We start from the raw sequence: 9,937 nt of genomic DNA, 5'->3' as shown, positions 1-9,937 counted from the left end.
TCCCACCGGAAACCAACTGGCCCAGCCAATCACCGCCCGCCGTGACGTCAATGCGCCTCGCTCTCACCCAGACCCGTCGCCGCGGTAACCTTAAAGGGGCAGCGCCGAGAGAGCCGTTGGTCTAAGGGAGGGCAGCGCAGCTTGCCCCTTTAAGGGGCGCGAGGCCGGCGGGGAGAGCCCGGCCGGAGCGCTGAGGGGAGCGGGCAGGCGCGGTGGGCCGGGGCGGGCAGGGGAAGGCCGGGGAAGGCGGTGAGGTGGAGAGAACCCGCCGTGTCCGGTAGCGGAGGCCGCCGCGGGGCGGCCCGGGGGAAGCCGCGCTGCTCTCTGCCCTGTGTAGGCCTTGCCCGGAGCGATTGACAGCACCGAAATCCTGCGAAATGGCTTTTAGGGCGAAAGATGCCCTGGGCCGCCGTGCGGGGCGTTAATTAAATAGTAACGGGGCTGCGGCTGGCGGGTGCTGGTGACCCTTGGCCTGCACGCTGCCAGGTGAAGAGGCTGAAGCGCTCTTTTCATGGTTAAAACCATCAGCCCTCGTCGCGATCATGGCAGCCCCTTCATCAGCCGGGCGGTGATGCCACCTGCTCGTCCCTAAGCGCTCGGCTCAACTCCATTCTGCATTAAGTCGTGTAGAGTGCATGTTTAAAAAGGGGAAAATGAATTGTATTCAAGTTTGGCGAAGATTTCGCTCTATTCCACGTGCAGAATTATGGCATGTGTCTCTATGGCTGAGGGGAGCCCCGGGAATCACTTGACATACGTAGAGCATACGAGAAGTCGCCGAAGCTCTGGGCTGTGCTGGCAGGGAGGCAGACCCCGCGCAAGGACTTGGGAAAATGAACCCCGAATGCCGCCTCGGCTGAGCCCCTTGTAGCTGAGAAGATAATTCAGTTTTACAACTCGGTGTTCCAACTGCTGCGAGAGGGTTCCAACCCAAATTCATCAGTGCTTAACTCATTCGGGAGAATCGTATAGCATACAACCAAAATGATTCCGGTAATGAGTTTAATGTGTATTTGGAGATTAGGAGCTATTGGTGTTTTTGCAGTGACATGGCGAGCCATCTTACATGGTGTTCCTTTAATATTTCACATATTAAAGAAACAAAGGATAACAGCTTGGGTCTAGATCTTAGATCTGCATTTATGACAGACCAAAGCTAGTCCCTGAGTACACATTCCTTAAATGTTTGATAGCTTCTGTTATGGGTTAATTAGAAGCCAGGGCCCAGGGTTTTCTGACACTAAGCCAAAAGCTGGAGCTATTACAAAAAAAAAAAAAAAATCAAATCCATCTCAATACGAATTGTAAGGAATCATGAATATTTGTGAAATACTGTCAGGTATCAAATCTACCTGCTCACCTAGTAACACAATATTTCTTTCTGTGACTGAAAACTACTAGAAGTTTCTGAACACTGGAAAAAAACTGCGTACAGTTTTTCTCCCCCTACACAGCTTTTTTTTTTTTTTTTGCTTTCTGTCTTGCCTTTTGCACGCTGTCTGCTATTGTCACACCTCACTCCTCCTTGTTTGGACAAGTCCTGGTGCTGTTTTGGGATAGATCCCATCTGGAACAAAGATCAGACCCGTACGTAAAACCTGTTCTGCAACATCATTAAGAAAACAAGTATACTGTTGTACAGCGTGCTCTTGCTGCAATCCTCTCCTGAGCTCTGGAGCCAGAGAGTTCCGATGGCAAGGCAGGAGTGTAGCAAAGGGAACAGAACAGGCTTTCAAAAGGAGCCTTGTGATGCCAACCTGAGGTCCCTCTTGTCAACTGCGTACAGCTCCTTCACTTCAAGTCAGCCCTGACTTATCTTTGAAAGTTAAATCATGCTTCTCATGCGCATATGTTTGTACATATTCATGTGTTAATTCTTACACTGTTAAGGACGTAAGAGAAATTGAAAACAAACAAAGCCCTGTTCCATTTGGTCTGAATTCCAGTCTGACCCCGCTCTTAACTGTCTAATTAAATAATAAACATTCCTGAGTAAATAACTTGCATTACCGTCAGCACTATTCCCACAACTTTCATTTCAAACTGGTTTATGCCTTAGAGTTTCTCATGAAGCAATCTGTTGCCTGAGGCTGTGGCTGCTGAAGAGCAGAGGAGAGCTGCCCAGTCTGCCAGCAGAATATACCAACGCAAGCATAAGAGACAGTGTGACACAGCCAGCGAGTCACCATGAAGAGGGGTAAGGTGGAGAACTGTACTGGCTTTTTCTGGTTACATTTAATAAGAACTACATGGAACCATTTTTCTAATTCAGTTTCTTCTCCTATCCCGTAGCAGGGGCTGTCCTAAAGCACTGTTATATTCATATTTTAGACAAATCTAGTAGTCAGTCCTGGTTCAAATCCCACTGGCAAGCACTAAGGGTTAGCATGGTAGTGATTTCAATGATGGTAACCATCACATGTCCTTAGTGGTGGGACATTCAGTTTTCAGGACTGGTAAATACTGGCAGAGTCTGAGCGTGGATGAGAAGAGATGACTCCCCAGGCAGGGGCTGTGAATCATCATGTGTCACAGCATGGACTTGCAGAAAGCTGCAGTTAGGACTTCCTGGACTTTAGCAGCTTGATTGCTCTCAGTTTTAAACCAAGAAACACTGCCTGAAGTATAATATTTCTAGGCAGATTCTGGATTAAAGTGTCCAGAGATATTTAGGTCCCTGCATGTTAAGAGCTGGCTACCTAACTACCTTGGAGAACCTAGACCAGAATGTCCACCCATTTTTGTAAAGTACTCTACTGTTAGGTTTATGTATTTAGCCACTTCTGCTTCAGCCTCCTCAGGAGGAGCCAAAAACACTATTTTCATGATTAAAACCAGCAACCCTCTTCAAGATCATCACAATTCCTTCATCAACTGAGTGATAATGCCACCTTATCATTCTTAGGCATTTGGCTCATCTCCATTCTGCATTAAGTCATGTAGGATACATACTCCTTGTCTCATAAAAGACCGATAAATTTGTCTGTAAAAAGCATCTGAAATATCCCAAGTGGGAAGATAATTTGTTTGCTTTTTAACAAAGCTTCCCAGAAGTTCTTACAAAGACTGAATTTATTACTCTAATTTTTATGGTGCTATTTATCAACGTGGTGATCAACAGTAATAGAAGCTAAGAATGGTCACTGGGAAGGAAAGAAGTCAAGGCTTTCTATTCTGCTTACCACCACGCAACCGTATAAACCCCACAGAGATACTGACTGGCTCAGTATTATCCCGCAAGCATAAAGCGTTGCAGCATTATCCGAGGAAGCAAATGAGAGCACAGCGGGTTAGCTGAGGGGAAGGAGACCCAGGGCAAGGCAGCTGGGTAAGAAGGAACAGCGAGGATGACATGGGGAGAGGGCACAAGGAGCAGTATTAAAGGGGTGTGAAGAGCAGTTTGAAGCTGAAAGTGGCTGAGGAGTCGCAATCGCACTCTTCCAGGAATAAGAGTGGGGCGGTGATTGGGGAGCTCGGGGGAAAAAAGTTGCATCAGCCAAGATGAGAAATAAGAGTATAGAATTCATCTCCCCCTGCTGTGTGCACAGAACAAAAGAAGCTTCCTGATAGGTACTTTAGCGGCAGCAAAATTAACTGCGCCTGTGGGTGTCTCCTGTGCTACACGGTAGTTACAACAGCAGGGTTTTCTGCTGAAGGTACCGGCCCAACTGAGTATCATGTTCTGCCTGTGAGGTACCACCATCTCAGACAAGCCACTGGGATTGAAAGCAAATGAGTCAAACAGCCAATGTTTGTGTGTCTGTGTGTCCCAGTTTTACATGTTAAATTATGCAAATTTATCACCTTTGATGTACAAGCAGGGTCCAAAGAGGCGCAGCCCAACGCGCAACAGTCTTGATCAGGGTGACTGCTGCGTGTGCACTGCCTTGGGGTGGGGGGAATGGGGAATGAAGAAGCCTTAGTGGTACAGAAAGCTTTCTTCTAGCAACAGAAGCTGCCCTTAGCCCCAACAGCCCTAAAATCCACATTGACCAGCAATCAGAAAGTCAGTGAAGCTAAAACCTGTGAGCTCACTGCGGACCGTGACGATGTCAGAGGTAGAGTTCATGCTGCGTCCTTTGGGCATATCTTCTTGTATTTTGTTTAAGCTTTAACTAGCATAAAAAATAACTGCCTATTGCTGCTGCACAGCACATTTTGCTGAGACTATACAGTGTGATTCATAGGAAGATCCATAGATTAGGAGCCAAAAGAGAGAAAAAAATGTATTCCTGTTCAACAATAGACTATTTGAGGGCTTCTGGGTTCCAGGCCAAGCTCTGGAGTTGACCGTTCAAACTTGACAGCTTTCAGTGCGACACTTCAGTTTATTTGTAGGCAAGGAGAGAAAAAGGGTACTTGCCACACAGTGCCCAGCAATGCACAATGTTTGCCAAGTAGTCTGAGCCTCTGGATGAGTTGCAGCATAAATAAATCTGGTGTCAACGTCTGTAATTTTCCCACATGAAAGGAGATAAAGGAACAAAGCAAGGAACTGATGGGATCAAAAAGCATGCAGTCTGAAAGACAGCACTTGAGCTTCCTCCTCTAACCCCATCATGACCTGTGCCGTGGGCTAAAAACCACTCTGGATGCTGAAGGATGGTGCGTGGAAGCTGGCTTTGGTCTTGCTGCACGTCAACTGGGCAGACAGTTGTGTGAAATGGTCCCCAGCGCAGACTGAGTTTGCTTTGAGCAGCAGATCTCAAATCATTTCCATATGTTACTTTGAAGAAGAAAACGACGGGTAAGACTCAAAACAGAGTAACCAAGAGCCAAGAAAAAAATGCCCTGAAGCGCCCAGATCTTTAAGATAGGCCAGTCGGGGAATCCATTTACATCTGCGAGATGCCTGCTGCGACACAGCCCTTCACACACTCGGTGTGGTTCCCAGCTGGAAGTCTTCCAACACCCAAGGGGCAACACTGAGGAACGTTTTACCTCCCGAGTAAATGCTAAACAGCTCGGCAGCGTGAGGGAGGCAGCGCAGCCAGCCGGGGTGCCGTCATTATCTGAGGTATGTCACATAGCTCTCCCGTGTTTGCTTAAGGACAGGCTCAATGACACTTTGAAAAAGCCATGATACCCTGATTAAATTCTAACACAGATAATGGTGTTCTGCCTGCTATCCAACCGTGCTTAACCCGAACTCAATGTTCTCTCTTTCTTCTGACCTAAGGACTTGTGTCCAGACCAGCAATTAACGTGCACCTCAACAACAGGGTGAGAAGTTTCTAAGCACCCTCCTGAAAATATTTATTGGAAACTCCTTGCTTGGGTGTCTATGCACAAGTCTGAAGGGCTTCAGGGACTCTCCCTCTCCTCAACTCTGAGTGAGGACAGGGATTAGCACACACTGCCTCACAAGAACTGGGAGATAGAAAACAGCATCCGAAGCACTGCAAAAAAGACCCTGTGAGGCTCAGTCCTCCACAGAGAGGGAAGGAGATGGGAGAGCAGCAGATCTTTACCTCCTGCAATTCGGATGTAGACCATCTTTTCTTTGCGTTGTTAACTTTATGCAACCTCTGGGCAGCTTCAGCAGTTCGTGAACTGCCCAAGCATCTGCAAATGTGATTCTTGCCTGTCAGATCTCTCTGACGCAAACCAAATTAAAGAGCAATGAGATAGTGTGAGGCTACTGTTGACTTCTTTTCCGGGAACGCATGTGAAATACTACCAGTGTTTGTTTTGTAATAGAATGTAAATACCCCCGTTGAAAAGAATCCTCAGTTCCTGTGCTTTTAACATAGGAGCAGTCTGGGGAGAGCTCCCTCTACGAGCATCATCTCTGACACGCTTCTGTTGCAAGACAAATGGACACATAAAAGCGTTCAAAACAGCCATTTGCTTATGTGCTTGTCTCTGAAAGCAGGTGGCAAAGTAAACACATCATGCAGTCGGTCAGATCCACTATTCTTGGCCTGGACTGACATCCAAACAATGTCTGGACCAACATCTAACAAACTGGCTACAGAATCAAGCGATTCCTGGTGCAAGTTTCTGCCTCCCTCCCCCCCAAGATAATAGGACATTTTCCCAGATGGAAGAAACCCACTTTAAAAACAATAGGTCTTTGAAGTGTCAGCTAAGGCTTGCTCGGCATGTGCCGTGTGCCACAGGAATATGATATAGCCTTTTTCATTCTCCAACTGCGACCCTTAAAACTGAAGCAGCAAGGTTATTAAGAGATGCAAGTCTCGCTTCCTGTTTTGCTACTGATTTCCAGGCTCTCCTGTGGAAGTCTCTCAGCCTCGCTCCACCTCCGCTTCCCCCAGCAGAGTCAGGATAACAGCGCTTTCTGGGCTGAGGATGAAGCCAAGCTCATGAGATGGTTGTGTGCTCCAGTAATGGGGATCAGTAGTTGAATTACTTGGACAAGGTTTAAGCCCATCAGAAGAGAACTGATTCAGTACGGTTTACAAAAGAAGTCATGAAGCTGCATCCACACAAACTTGGGGGCGACAGCTGGCAATGGCTATGGATACCTCGTCTCTGCGTACCCCACAGTCCCGTGGGCAGCGTAGATGCCTCCCTGCATTCTCTGTTTCAACAAGACCCAAGTTGTTTCTGCTATGAATGTATTCATTATACCAAAGTTTTGTTCCATTTCTCTTCAAAGTCCCTCCTTGTATCCTCTAGCATGAAAGGGGAGAGAGTCACCCAGGTCATAAGACAGACTTAAGGCTCGGAGCTTGGGCAGTGAGCCTGTCTCTCCCGGTGTTACCCCTCCGCAGCCTCACTAAGCGGAGCTGCTCCTCTGCTCTGGTCACACCAGGCTGTGCAGGAACCTGACGTTTGTCTGTCCGCCAGGACCGCCGTGTGCTCCCAGTCTCCCTCTCACAATGTTACTCGTTCTAATCTCTCATGTCAGAACATTCTTTGATCTTTACATAATTACAGAGGAATTTACAATTAGTGCTGTATCCAAGAGTTAAAGGGAAGGCAAAAGTTTCTCTCTCCCCCCTCCCAGTTTTAACCCCTTTGCTCTCTGTGGTGCAGGTCTATGGTTCTCAACGAATCCCAGACTTTAAAGAATCCCACGTGCACCCCAAAGAGACATGAAGATCAGCCACCCTCAGCCTGTACCACTCCTGTGAGCAGGGTGTCTAACCAACTCGTGAAAGCCTCCAGTGAGATAATCCATTATCAGGGTACGTGTGATGTCCTAATCTTAGGGAAATGGGATGCTTGCCAGAATGAGGACAAGATAAAGGAGCATTAATCCAACTTACAAGGAAACGCAGCATTAGGTTGCAAGCTCTTCCCTGACCTTGGCAAGCGCTTCTGAAAGGGCTGCTCACAAACGACAGCTCGTTAAATGGCAGGATCTGGCTCAGGGTCAGCATCGAAAACTGAAAAGGAAAAACAAGAAGCAACGCTCTCGAAACTGGTGACATTCAGACTGGCTGTGGAGTCGGGCACTGCCGCTCTTGTCCTTCTGTCACCCTGATTGATGTAGGTGCCGACAGATGGCTCTCGAGGTCTCAATGCAACTTTCCTGATTTCTGTATCGAAACAGAGTGCAATGAAACTTCTTGTATGCACATGGCACACACACTTCCACTGTATACCCCTTCCCCGCCCCACACAAGGGTAGTTCTGTCCAAATTAGCAAGACAAACCGGTCTTCTGGTGGCTGTCACAAATACGTTCTGTCCATTGTTTCTCTTTCCCACTTTTTTATATTTGATAAAGGACTCGTGATATCCAAAAAAAAAAAAAAAAGGCTCTGAAGTGATGACTTCTCTGGTGTCTAGACCTTGTGATCAGAGTTCTTCCAAAGTCATATTGGCCTCTGATATATACAGTCCAGCTTTCTGCTTTCTTCTCATTTTTCTACTGTGTAAGAGAAAAACATAAAATCTCTCCTGACATAAACAAGAAGTAACTCATCAAAGCAAAAGAAGAATGCAAGATATAAATTCTGCATTCCATTCTATAGCATTTTATTAGCAGGACTACTCAACTATCTCTGAAGTCGGTGTTTTTTCCTACACCAGTACTGAAAGCTAGTGAAGGTGCAGGTAATCCAGTGGATAATCCAAAGAGTAAGCAAAGACTGCTCTCTCTATTTAGCAAGTACCGTGTAGAAACATCATTGCATGCGGATGCTGGAGAGGCATGAATGATGTGTGCAGCCGGACTCGGGGCACCAGATGGCAGCATTTATTTTCTGCAGGTCCTAGAGCAGCCGGGACCGGCATTTTAGTACTTGACAGTTCATGCTATTAAAGCCCAACAAGGTTGGGCTGCACCCCTTTCTTCCTCCTCTGCTTCAATGACCATGATACCACTTGCTAAGGGTAATAGGTAAGAGCAAAGCGAACGTGTATGTGCCACCTCTCCCCACTCCTTTCACATGCAAAAGACGGTTTCCTTGCTATGAGAAATGCTTGCTCTCCTTATTAGACATTAACGTTTTGCCTGTTCCCTTCTGCCTATTTTTCCCCTGGAAGCTCCAGATGCTCAACAGGCTCCTGGTTACCATGAATACCAGTGAAGGATATTTAGCAGATTTAGCCCTTGCCAAGACATTTTCTTTTTTTATTTTCTTTTTTTTTTTTTTCTGAAGCAGATTTCCTTCAAATAGCAGACATATCGGTAGGAGCAGGCTTTTATCTGAGAGGGAAGAGCTGGAATTTAAACACTGAGCCAGGGAAAAGGCTAAAAACTAGCAAAAGGTACCTAACCCTTCTGGAATGGCAACACGCAGGATGCTGTGGCCGGGAGAGGCCCTTCTAGGCACTGCAGCTGGCTTCCCAGCTTCCTCACCTCCATTTCCTCTTCCAGGCTTGAGTACATACAGCCAGGGTGGAGAACACAAACCAACATCTGTCACACACAGTCTTCTGCACTGAAAAATATTCACGATCAGATGGCCACACTCTGGGCTGGTTTTAGAGTTGATGACTGAGCTGAGGTTGTTACTGTCAATGGTTACTTACACACAAAGTAGAGTTACTGCAATCACAGGACTGTCAGGAAAGGGAAGGCAGCTCCTGATATATTTTTCCCAGCATATGCAGGCATAAGAGCAAGAACTGTCCTTCTGGTATCTGGTGTGTCTCTCTGCTGTCTCTGCCAGACCATATTCCTCAGGTGTGACACATACCCAGATCCCAGGAAAGATGTAGGGTTTAACTACTACCCTAACTACTACCTCCTTCCAACGCTGTGTTCCTGAAAAAACACAGTTTAGCTATTTATTTATGTTTGAGACATCAGAGACACCTCGTTTCTTTACTGGGAAGACCCACAATTTCCACACACAGCACCTCAGCTTCTACTTCATGCCCAAAGCCCAAATGCCCCAATCTGTCAGAGCACAGAGCCTGAGATCTCCAAGGGCTCTCGTGATGCTGAGCTTCACCAGCACACAGAAGGTATTCCAGCCAGAGGAGCGGCTTGCCCTGATGCTGGCCCTGGTCTTACAGCCACTGCCATTGCTCTGGCACGGCTGTACTCAACAGCAACACCCATTCCAAGGGCCACCAAAGGTTTTCACACTGTAGCAGAGGACAAGAACCATTTGTTTCTCCCACCTTTGCTAATTAAATAACCATTGTAGGCAGCTAGCTTGAAAGGAAGATCGACCGACATGGTTGCATCAATCAAGCTACAAATATAATTCTGTTGCCCAAGTCTCAGATGCTTCTGTGGCTCTGCTTTATCAAGGCTTCATTTTAAAACCAGCTCATGTTGATTACCCAAGCAGCAAACATCCAACTGTAGCAGATACTCAGCAAATGGGGTTTTCTTTTTGAAATATAAGGCACTGACTCCCTGCTTGTTTTTGTTTGGTTTGTTTTTTTGTTGTTTCGTGGGTTTTTTAAACTTTTTCCTGCTCTGCAAGCCCATTTTCCATCTGTCATCCCTATTTCAAAATCAAACTATGCTGATCCACAGGGACAGTCTTAGGACATTCAAAAACAGC

Source organism: Vanellus vanellus (assembly GCF_965231255.1).
Source record: "Vanellus vanellus genome assembly, chromosome: 17".
Lineage (NCBI taxonomy): Eukaryota > Metazoa > Chordata > Aves > Charadriiformes > Charadriidae > Vanellus > Vanellus vanellus.
The sequence above is the reverse complement of the archived record's forward strand: the minus strand, read 5'-3'. Positions refer to the sequence as shown.